Here is a 12,476-nt window from a genome sequence, read left to right on the forward strand (position 1 = left end):
AAGACCCCACTGGCATCGAAGGGAAGTGTCAGATCGCCAAAGAAAAGTAGGGGTTGATTTATTTCCTTTCTTGAATCTTTACCTCTCCCCTTCTCATATTTGGGCCTTTTACAGGATGCTTGCTTCCTAATTTTGCACCCAGATGATAGGATGAATCACCTGTTGGTCTCTTGGATGACAAATGATAACTTTCCTCAATATAGCGTCTCATTTCCAAAAGATTGCCAGATTAGTAATGCACACCAAATTTGTGAAAGAATGAGTCCTAACACTTTGAATTTTTGACATTATTTAAGTATTTTTAGCATAGCTATATTACACACTTCAATAAAGAGCTTGCAACATCGATGATGGTCATCGTCTCAAACTCACTTTATCTTCGAATAAAATCGTTTCCGGCTTAATTTTGTGGAATAATGATATGTCCATGATTAAAGCACAAATAGTAATATCCACACTATTTTATTTATCATTTAACCGACCATGATTTCGACACTTGGTGTCATTTTCAAGGATTTTGACCTGAGTTTGAGATTTGATTTGAGTGATAAATAAAATAGTGTGGATATTACCATTTGTGCTTTAATCACTTTATTTTGTTTATTTATTTCCATATTTTATTTGCTCTCATCACTTAGATGTATTCAATATGGCCTTGGTTATTAGCTTCAGAGCCTGGCATGTAACCAGAAATTTTCTTCAGGGGGTTAGGAAGGGATGTTCAGGTGATCGGTGGGTTAGCTATACTGACCATTAGTTGTCAAGTCGCATACATCGATAAATTGTAGGTAAATTTCATTCAATGAGGTATGAAATTAGTTTTCATTATGCTGACATTTATAGTCATTCTAGACTTCAGCTGAAATGTGTGCAGTTAATATGACGTGTCTCAAGAAAGTTAGTTTGTGGGGTGGTTAATTACTTTCCGTGATACCTTGGTGGTATGCAAAACTTCGCAGCGATAATTCATCTAATGTCTGATATCTATCAATTTGAAATCTATCATTTTTCAACCTTTTTTGTTGAGCTGGTGAAATTTAAACTTTAACGTAAGGGGGCACCCTTCATCTGGGAAAACTTGGAATTGTCAGGAAATTTTGAATTTCTGGAGAAGCCTGGTAATTATCATTGAAGCCAACAAAAAACTTTGATGAAAAATTCTTTTTCTCTATCAGTGTACATATTCATCAGTCAGTCTTGCCCCCTACTTTTCACCAAAAAATGTTCGTCACAGACGTGCGTGCATGGAATCAGCTCCATCAATTTGTGGGAATATGTACTAGTGATACTTATTACCTTGACCATCACAAAAATGCATCTGGGCATTTAAGAATACATGAATGAGAAGCTGATTTCCTTCCCAATATGAGGAGCACATTACAGAAATAAGAGAAAGAGGCCCCCTTAAAGTAGACGGAGATACTGAAATTTTGCTATGAATATGGGAAATTTTCTTGCTTCTTGGAAAACATGTGTTTTTGCTATTTTTCGCCAGAAATTTTGACCATGCCCTGAGGAAAACCAGAGCAGCTAAAATTTATTATGAGATTTCATGAGAAATACTGTGAATTATCATTCACAAGTCAAATATATATAATTAAACATTGCTTTTGCGAAGTGTTTTTTAATTGCTTTTAGTTGGCATAATTTTGCAAGGTAGGAATAGAAATTAATTTGCGCCATTTTAATATTCATGGAATCTGAACCATAAATAAGAGCATGAGTGAATGAAAAAGCACTGTCGACTGCACAAGATTATCATACCTTTTCTATCTGCTCAACATTCTCGTTAAATTTCATCCTAAGCTAAGTCAGAAAGCATGCATCAAAGGGGATCAACATTTTTTATTATTTCCATAACCAAAAGCAATGCAATGCCGCAATAGCAATACAAGCATACAATGTCACCACAAGTGATGAAATATTAAAATACTACTCAGATATTCACCTTTCACCCCTATCCTAGTGAGGTTGCTTTTATTTCAGGGGTTTATTTATTTATTTAAAAGGTTTTATTTTTTTCAAGTAGTCTCCCTGTTGTCCTTTATGACCTCTTTCATTTTTATGCCTGCAATGCAATGGAACCTTCTCTGAATTCCTTTGAACCCTAGGTTTTTGAATACATTATAGAGGTGGTGCAAGTGAGTTCTGGATATTTAGAGCAGTGTGGTAAAGATGCATATGAGGGTACCCAGTGAGAAAGGTCGGTGGCATCAACATGAAGTTCACATGGATGCAATGTTGATTTGTGGAAATACCGTTGTGGTGGATGTTTAGTAGCTGAATCAACATGAAACCTACGTTGACTTTACATAAATCTATGGTGGTGGTGGATGATAGTTTGTCTTCAATATAATTTCTGCTTCAAAGAAAATTAACTCTTGCATGACACTTCATAGTTTGTGTGAAATTGTACATATTTTTAAATAACATTATTTGTGGAACTGAATGACTTATAATGGAATATTTAGCTTTAATTGTTGCATTCTCTGGTGTTTTTGCAAATGGGATCAGATATGGACGGACATTGAATGGAGGATATTTTAAATAGATATCTTGGTCAAGGGTGTATTACTTTTAGGACAGTAGCTACTGCAGTGTTACCTCATTTTTCACTTAATTTAAAAGTTGTAGAAGGTACTACTGGTACTAACAAACTAAACAAACTTGTGTTAGCGAACAATTGTTGACATAAAGCATGTAAAAAGGTAGCAAAATTTAAATTTTCCAAATAGGCCAGCTGTGTATTCTATTTTTTAATTTTTTAGTATTAGCTCTTCTGATAAGGGAAGACATTAACTATATTAGTGATAGTCATTATAAGCATGCAGCTGTAATGCTTTTGGTATAACAATTGCAATAGTTGAGATGAAGCAGACGTGAAAAAAGCCCCCCATAAAAGAATAGCCTCCTCAAGAGATGACTGCCTTCAGGCAGGCAGCCACCCAGTTAGGTATCCACCACCTGCCATAAAATTTCATTTAACAATGCCTTTAATTTTGACCCTTTTTTTGTAGATGACTCATATGAAGCAGTTTTTGAGTTCCTACTTGCGAATCTTACTCATTGCACACTTCGATACGCAATAAAATTGATAAATATGCATGAAAGGACCAAGCATAAAATATAGTGAAGTAGCATATTATATCCTCAACAGCCTTCAAAGAATGTTAATGTACATGGTCGACATTTAATACAAGTTCACAGCAAGTTGGTCTTAGTTGGACTTAAAAAGTTATGCTTTTTGTTGCTTTCATTCTGAGTTTGGCTTTATTTTGAAGAATACTCGATGATGAAATTAAATCATATATGTGCCTCGACATACAGCACAAGTGGATCCACAACAGTAGATCACAGAGTGTATAATGGAACCAGAGTATGTACGACTGAACAAATTTTCAAAGAAAACATGTTTGGTACCATTCATGACAAGTTAAGAAATTTAGTTCTGGAGACCATTTTCAGGCACAAATATTGTTTTCTACATCGATACTATCATGTGATGGGGACAGGCCCATGCTGGGACACCCTCCCGGTGCACCCTTCAGCCTGGAAATCTTTGGCGCCCTCCTGTTCTGAAACTGACAAAGTTTACTGTCACAATTGTAATATTGAGCAGTTAACTTGATTATATAGATGCCTCATTTAACAGTATAGTTACCATCATCTTGAGTAAATAAAACAATAATTCAAATTAATATAATTCATTCTGAATGATTCTGGTAGTCCTCCCCCAACATCGTGCTGACCAGGGGCTCAGCCAGGAATTACGGCTGGGGGGGGGTTTGGTGCAACTAATACCGGGGTGTGTGGGGTGTATGGAATACCCACCAGGATAAGCGGTAGGTGCGAGATTAATAAATTGCGGAATTTTAAGATAAACGGTTCAAAATGGCGAGTTTAACGGCTTTCTGAGGGATATTTTATTAATCCTTACACTATTCTATTAGACATATCAATCCAATTATGTAAAATGGATTAATCTAAAAAAATTCTCTGAGCTCTGGTGGGGGGGGGGGTTTAACCCCCAAACCCCCCCCCCTTCGCTGTGCCACTGGTACTGACGCCCTCTTGCCATGGCCGTCCACCGCCCTAAGAAGGGGTCCAGCACGGGCCTGGTTAGCGATTGTAAAACAAATATAGTTTTCGGAATCGTATCACTGCGGATATATATTATTTACCGTTACCTACCGCTGCCGTTTACTAACCAGGGTTATCCGTTGACCCGCCCAAAAAATTCCAATAGCGAAATAAAAAATAAATGATTGTAATGATCCTGTTATGTACTACAGAGATGTGGCTGTAGGCGTAATCATCGTCGGAAAATTGAATTATCTCGAGATTCGCAAGTTTTCAAAATTGAGCAAAATCTTTACTAGAAAATACAAGAGTGGTAGGCACCTTTTTTCAGACTGGTTCAACCGGCTATGACTTGCGGATCTTATCCATTGCGCCCCTCTCTTACTAACCTAAAAATTTGCTGCATCGTAATTTTCTGTTCATAAAACAAGCCAAATGGAAAACGCACTTTTTTTTCGCGCCAAGAATGAGTTTTTTTTTACATGGTTCCTATTTTATAACACGCAACTAACCTTGATAGGACAGATTTGCCCGTAATTAATCATTTATGGGATTCCGGTAGATCAGTGCTTGGCAGGTGGTGGAAGAGTCGTGGGATCAAATTCCGGGTGAGCACTTCGGACGCCCCCGAACAAAGTCCTCGACGTGCGCGGTGACTCAGGGAAATGAATTGGTCCCTAAAACCAGAATTTGTGAAAATCACGCGCCTGGGGTGAACTCTACCCTCACCTATCCAAACCAACCTTTGGGTTGAATTGCTGAGTGAGTGATGGATTAGGCCGGTTACTAATTAAATCATTGACCAAGTGGGAAGGGTGACATTTTTCCACTTTTGATGAACTCGCGTTGATATCCACAATCATTCTGGGCACAATGACGTAGCGAGGGGCGAGGTCCGGACCCCATCCCCCGGAATATAAAAACGCAATTACTTTGCTTCATAAAAGAAAACAAAATTTGGAAAAATCATGAATTTACCAAAGATTCATTTGACAAATGAAGTCTTTCGTATTATTATGAAAAGTGTTAAAATTAGTTTAAAACCCTATATTCTTAGTATACTGTTTTTCAAAACATTTTCCCCTGATTTTGGAGCCCCCGAACGAAATTCCAGGCTACCCCACTGTCTGGGCCCTATGAGTGCGGTAGGGGAGCGCGCTTTTAGCGCTGAGAGCCCGTGAATGTCCTTAGCGCTGGGAGTACGCACCGTTAAGGTGTCCTAAAAATTGAAAGTCGAGGAGGTATTTATTTCCATACGTGAATGCACGAAAAATCATTTTAAAAATCATCTCTGTTGGACACTTTTTGACCCAGCCGAAGCTCAGTCAAAGTTCAGAAAAACACATATTACCCACCTCCCAGGTTTCGGCGCTCATCCTCAGGGCGGCTGAATGTCATTTCGAGGAAATTGGCCTTCATATCGTGCAGTTAATTGTTTTTGCAACCCTGACGATGAGCCCGGATTCGGAGCTCGAGGCGACGGTAGAAGTGTGGTTTCTAGCCCGGTGGGAATCCTGAGAAAAGTTCATCCCCATATGTTTCTTGAAGTTTATATTTTATTTGAACTTATCCGAACAATTTTATTTTATCCGAGCAATTTTATTTATAGTCTGTAAATCGTAGGGTGGCGCACGGGCCCGCCAGCTACCCGAGCGGAGTTCACCCAAATTATTCGCCGGGAAAGCATTAAATCTTTTTTCAAGAAATATAAGTTCCACCATCCCCCTTAACGGATGACACGGGTGATTTTTCGGGGTCCAGTGAGAACCAGTCGTTGGCACAGTTTCAAATCTTTAGGTTGCCACCTGGGATTCCAAAATTTGTTTTTCTCACGAGAGGAAGGCCAAAAATGTATGCAGGAATCGTGCGAAAACCTTTATTGGCCAGGTATCGTTCAGATTTTGCCTTCACGCGAGTGAAATCGAAAGGTAAGATGGCATGACAGAAAATACAAAGAAATGGCTGCCAAAACAAGTGGACGGGGATTGGGGCATTAAAAAAAATTCTCATTAACATTTTGATTTTCCTCATTCCTCAACTTCAATATCCTCATTAGCCAACCTGACTGAGAAATAAAAACTTCAGTAACCAAAGATTTTTCCATAAATAAGCAATGGTGATACTATGTAAGTACCCAGTTATACTTATAAAGGGGGGGGGATGTTTTTGAAGCTGTGATACACTTCTTCATTGCTAATGGTGGAGAAGAATAATTATTATGATATGCCTGGATCAGTGGCGTAACTATGGGGGGAGATGAGGGGATGTATACCCGCCAAAGCCTCAGAAAAATCAAAAAAATATTTAAAAATCTAGTTTGGAATTAATATATAGCAACTGCATCTGCTTAAAGTTAAATTTTAAGTGTCAAAATGATGTAGAGTGCATTTTCAAGCATGTTATTTTCCAAAATATTTCCTAAACTCCCCGTTTCCTTGGTGGTAGCCCCCACTAACCACCCCCATCCCCCTCCAAAGCCCCCACATCCTCCCAAAGCATATTCCTAGTTACGCCACTGGCATGGGCATTAACTTGCTGGAGCAAAACTTGCTGAAAAAACTTTATATACATGCATGTAATAATAAGCAATAATAATTATTCTTATCCTGTTTTTCTTCAAGGTGTCCCACCGATTATTACATTCCACCATCAAATAAAGTCAACCCTGATGTACTAAAAGAATGTCTGAAGAACGATAATTGTGGACATGGTATCTAATTGCCACAAAATTTTTAATTTTATCTCAACAATACCTCTATTATGTACTAAATTTGGACAAAATTATCATGCATTCAACACAACCCGAGTAGGTGCAGACTGGATGCGAAATGATATTTCATAAAATATTATGATGATGCACTCATTGCGATCCTTTTTTTCGGTAAGTTTTGATGAAATAATTACGAGTGCGACATAGTGGACGGATTGGAGACTAGGATTCGTATACAATTTAAGGGATAAAAATGAAACATTATATAATATGCAATTGTTTTACCAATTAAAAATTTTATATTTTTAGAGAGAATTTTCTGTAACACTAGATTTTTATAAGACTGGCCTTAATTGAAATATTCAACTTGTGAAATTAAGTTTACATAGAAAATGATGCTTATCACCCTAGCCTGCCCCTATTCCCGCAAGGACTTTTTGGCTTAATTTTGGCATAAATCCTCTTCAATGTATCATTGAATCTGGTCGTCTTCCTTGCCCTTAACTGCCATTTTCTCTCGCCATTTCCGAAAAACTCTTTCATGTATCTCTCCCCTACCCATTAATTACTCACTCTATTCAAAAACCCTCTCGTCTCCGTTATCTCGTCGAAAAGGTTCTTTTCTTCACCCATCATATATAGCTCTACCACGTTCGTTTCAAATCTGCAGCCAATTCACCTCCTCTTCTCTCTTACATTCCCACATCCCGATCGTCCTCCCTCTCAATCCTATTGCATGGGTGGCGTTTCTAACACTCATGGCTCACCTGTCAACGTCCTAAAATCGCTAACATGATTTAATCCACTGTCTAATATCAAATTGTAACTCTTAGAAAGTTGTGGGGAAACGTGAATGTATTCTTGTTTGCGGCGCATCCTCCTCATGTAATCAATCTAATGGAGTATATGATTTTTTGACCATAAATGATATTTTCACAAAAATAAAAGAGAACGCTCGTTTAAATTCAATAAGTATTTGCATGCAGTCGCTCATCACCCGTAGCTTGGTGCATGCAAGTGAGAGTTCTTCTTGTTCCACCCGCGCGTGCATTTCGTGCTTTCAGAGTGTTCAGGGGGTGAGTGGGCCCGTGCCTTTCCCTGAGCTAACTCGCACATCCAGTGGAATAACTACGGGGGAATAGAATAGATGTTTATTCATGCTCTGGGTATAACACCTATGGGAGGGGATGAGTGGATATATCCCCCCACCAAAGCCTCACAGAAAAAAATATTAATGCTATTGTCTAATTTGGACATGTAATAACTGCATCAGCTTAAAGTTAAATTTTTAGTGCCAAAATTATGTAAAATGTATTCCCAGGTATGTCGGCTTTCAAAAGTTTTCCCGGACCCCCCCGATGCCTTGGGGGTGGGAGGCTGGTCGTCCCATCCCCCCAAAGCATATCCCCAGTTACGCGACTGCGCACATCGAAGATTCATCGAAAGGTTTCCGATGGCTTCACCTTGGCTTCGAACCCGAGACCCCTGGATCATCTGCCGATCGCTCCACTTCCTAGGCTGTCACGATACCCTCTGCATCCAACACAATTTCCCTGAAGAGATTTGAACTCGACTGCCAAGAAATGCGATTCCAGAGACCGTAAGTCACCGTTTCCGGGTCGATATCTTTCGGAAGCAGAACGATTGATTCACGACTCTGGATGAGACTGACTGCTGTGGGATCTGTCTCTTTTTTTTAAAATCACTTTCTTGGTACCTAAGAATCCATCCCTTAACATGTATTTCCTGCGGGCGCATAAACATTTCCTTGGTTCCTCGAAGCCGTTTCTTCTCGTCTCGCAAGGGATAGGGCAACCTTTAAACGACGGACTAACGCTTTCGTGGCGCCAACGAGGCGCCATCTACTGCCCCAACTTCCCATCACGGCGACCGAAGTCGACAGAGAACAAGTAAAAAAAAGATACAGGAGGTTGAAATTCCCGTCCGATTTCGGGGGCCACTTGAATAGTAACGGATATGGGAATAACTTTCGAAGGCGGAACGAGAAACCTGACTCATGACGTCTTGTCTCGTAATGGAGTGCACGGTTGGAGGGGTAGGCGATGGTGCCGTGAAATAGTGGAAATATGGTAATTAGAGGTGGACATGGCGCCTTTGGAAATTATTCCACTCAACTCAAGTTCCAGTCATCATTGCGGGCCGGACAGAGATTACGGAGAGGGCGTGGGAAGCGGATATGACGCCAAAGAAGGGTATGGACGCAGGGCCCGATTTACCGTAAGGCAAAATAGGCATGTGCCTAGGGGCGTCGCGATGCGTCGCAGTCCAAAGGGCACCTTCAAGGGCGGCAGTTTCTTCAGTTACAGCAGTACGTAATGTTTTTATTTTTGAAGTAACTCTTCTTTTTTGTTTCATGAATTAAGGCTGGACATTATTTTTGGAAAGGGTATTCATAAAGTGTTTTAGTTGCATAAAAGTTCAACTGTTTCATGTAGTTTTACTCAAAGCTGTTTTTCTTTAATTGGATTGCCTGTTTTCCCAGCGTAAAAATTCAAGCATAAGCTTCTGCTTTCAGCCATATATCTCTTTATTCCTTTTTTCTGAACCTTACCTCATGCGAGTGGCTATGCCTTATCATAAAAATCTGGGAAGAGGGGGGGGGGGGGGCTCAAGTGACGAAGGGCGCTCAATGGAGAGGTGTCTGGAGTGTAACTTTGGGTAAATCCGGCCCTGTATGGACGGAGGTACTTGGAACCCTTTTTTGCTCCAATATTCGCCGTCAGTGGACGACCCTAAAGTGTTTATTCAAGGATGACCTTTTTGGTTCTTTTCGAAACTAACACAATCTCAGGTTTCAGGTAGATCGTAGCCTGTGGATAAAATAAGTTTGACTTCAATAAAGTGATTCATGTATAAAATTTTCATGACTTGACGATAGTGCATGGCGTGGATCATTAAAGTAGTGTCGGCACTGTACAATAATCACAGAATGAAATAGACAAATAGTCGTTAAAAACCAGCGTTAATGTGGGAATTTTCCATTTCATTAATCAATCGCGTTACGGAGGGGTTACACCACATCGGCAAAACGGGGTAACGGGTTGGTGGGTGGTTCAATGTGTTGGCTTACTAACCTGTGGGTTCACATCCTGGTGGAGGAGGAGATTTTTCACAGACTGCCCACTCCCCCCTTGAGTTCTTTGAGGAAAGGATTTTCAAGTTCAGCCCTACGTCCGTCAAATGGAATTCTGAGTCGTTGTTTCCATCAGTGGCGCAGCGAGGGGGGTTTTGGGGGATAAAGCCCCCCAGAGCTCAGAGAATTTTTAAAGTTTAATCCATTTTACTTAATTGGACTAATATTACTTATAGAATAATGTAAGGATTTTTAAAATATCCCTCAGAAAGCCGTAAAACTTACCATTTTGAACAATTTATCTTAAATTTTTCTGGGGGAGGGGCCCTTACCTCCCGCTTTCCCTGGTGGGTATTCCATACTCCCTAACTCCCCAGTATTAGTTGTGCCTAAAACCCCCCCTAGCCTCAATTCCTAGCTGCGCCCTTGGTGTCCATGGCGCCTTTCGTTAAGAGGAGGCTAATGCTGATGACTTCTTTCAAACCTTCATTTCTTTCTTCTCCCTATGATGCACATGACCTATGCTGTCGAAATCCAAATACCTCCTCCAAATACCTTTCTGCCAACCACATTGACGATGGTACGAGGGCCGCTTTTTTTCAAGCTCCGATGGGACATGAAGAGAAGACGAAGTTATCGATTAAAAATTATGCCATTGCAAAATATTGAGCACACTCGTGGAGTTCTTTCGACTTAATCGCCTCGGCGATTGAGGTATTGGTCGTGCCTGTGGACATGCTTAACTATACCTTCTTCATAGGATGTTGTCGCCAATGACTTCCAATGAATGTTGCCTTTGACCTGAAGCTCATTGTCCGTTTGAAAACGCTTCCATCCTAGCCACATCTTCATTTCAGCGTAAAGATGGAAATTACAAGGCACTGCGTCGGCATTGTACGCCGGGTGATCGAAAATTTCCAATTGAAATTGCTCAAGGAGCAGTTTGGCTGATCAGCGCTGAGATGACGGGCGTTGTCATGGATCAGAACACTTCCAGAAGTCAGCATGTCTCTTCTTTTGTATTGAATGGGAATTCGGCGTAATGTTTCACACTGAGCAGCTGCATTAACGATAAAAACCTCTTTCATCGGCGTAAAGGTCAAGAAAAGTCAAGGCTGAAGCCATTCGGCGAGTTTTCTGGCTGTCGCTCCGCAGTAAACACTTGGCGGGAGAATCAATTGAGGTAGTGTAGTTAATGAGATTGCCACGAACGTTAAACTAACATCTTACGTCAGAAATTACTTGAGCGTGTGGTGCGGAGGATGCCCAGTTGCCCTATCCGCGCAGTACCCGCCTGACGCTCTTATGGTGCTTTTGCTGAGCTATCGGAAGTTGAAAAAACGGCCCTCGTACATGCATTATTTTAGATTCGATATGAACTTTTTCAGTGATGGCTTCCATGGTTAAGATCCCGCGTCCTATTTTCTGACCATAAAAGCACCAATGAGGTAGTATTAACCAAAAAAGCATGGAACGGTTGTAACGCTACTTTTGCCTGTTATTGCAAGGAGAGGTGTGAATATTTTGGGAATGGATGAATCAGGAAAAAGGACGGTGAAATTGAGGAAACCGTTCGATTCAGACAATAATTCTCTCATGGCCTCTGAAATATCTATCATTGACGCTTTCACGCAGTGGAAAGATGTAATCGTATGATTCAGGGGTAAGATTATATCGCTGCAATATTCACTCTATCTAATACTATTTAACTCGGAGTATTCTGTCGTTTATTTTTACATAGTTCGTGATTTCAAATTTTTGTTAATTTTCGTGTATCATTCAGTCTCACATGTATTTTCAAAAGTCTCAAAATTTTATTTTTACTCGGTCTCGCCGTGTAAATAGGCCTTCAGAAAAAAAAACACATTTTTCCAACGTTTCATTATCTGCTTACGAATACCTTCACAATCATGTGGTTAACTTTTTATTTAGTGCAGGTACCCAGAGTGTGAGCCTGAACTTATTTGTCTATGCAATTATAACTTATTTGCAATGAAATAAGAACTTCGGAAAAAAGACTTAAATGAGAAATTTAAATAACTGTTTACACGGTAGATCAGTTCGTAAAAGTTAATGACAAAATGTGCGAACGCGAGAATGAACGCCAATATGCTCCGTGTATACACCCAACTTGTGCGAACGCATGTACAGAAAATAGAACGTATCTAATTTGGTTCATGCATTCGTACATGCTCCGTTCTGGTCCACCTAAATCATTTATACAATCAGATATTAAATCATAAGTGTTAATGTATCATGTAAACAGGCCTTATGAGAAAGCAAGAACGAGACAGCCTGTAATTTAAAGAAATTTCTGACCCAACAAGCGGTATACTAGGAGTGCAATTGGGCGCCCAAAGTATTGGGCGCCTACATTAATATAAAATCCAACATACTGACTTTGAAACTTCATCTGATCCAATGAGACGTCGAAATGTGTTTCAATATCTACTTTGACGATAGAAAGAAATTGGGAAGACGTTTTCGGGATCTAATAGAATTGGAAGGGAAAACTTAATTGTAATTGAAACTGGATGATAAGGCGAAGTTAAATACGGTTACAGAGGCTTCTGTGACCACATTTTTTAGAAC

This window comes from Ischnura elegans, chromosome 1 (genome assembly GCF_921293095.1).
Source record: "Ischnura elegans chromosome 1, ioIscEleg1.1, whole genome shotgun sequence".
Classification (NCBI taxonomy): Eukaryota; Metazoa; Arthropoda; class Insecta; order Odonata; family Coenagrionidae; genus Ischnura; species Ischnura elegans.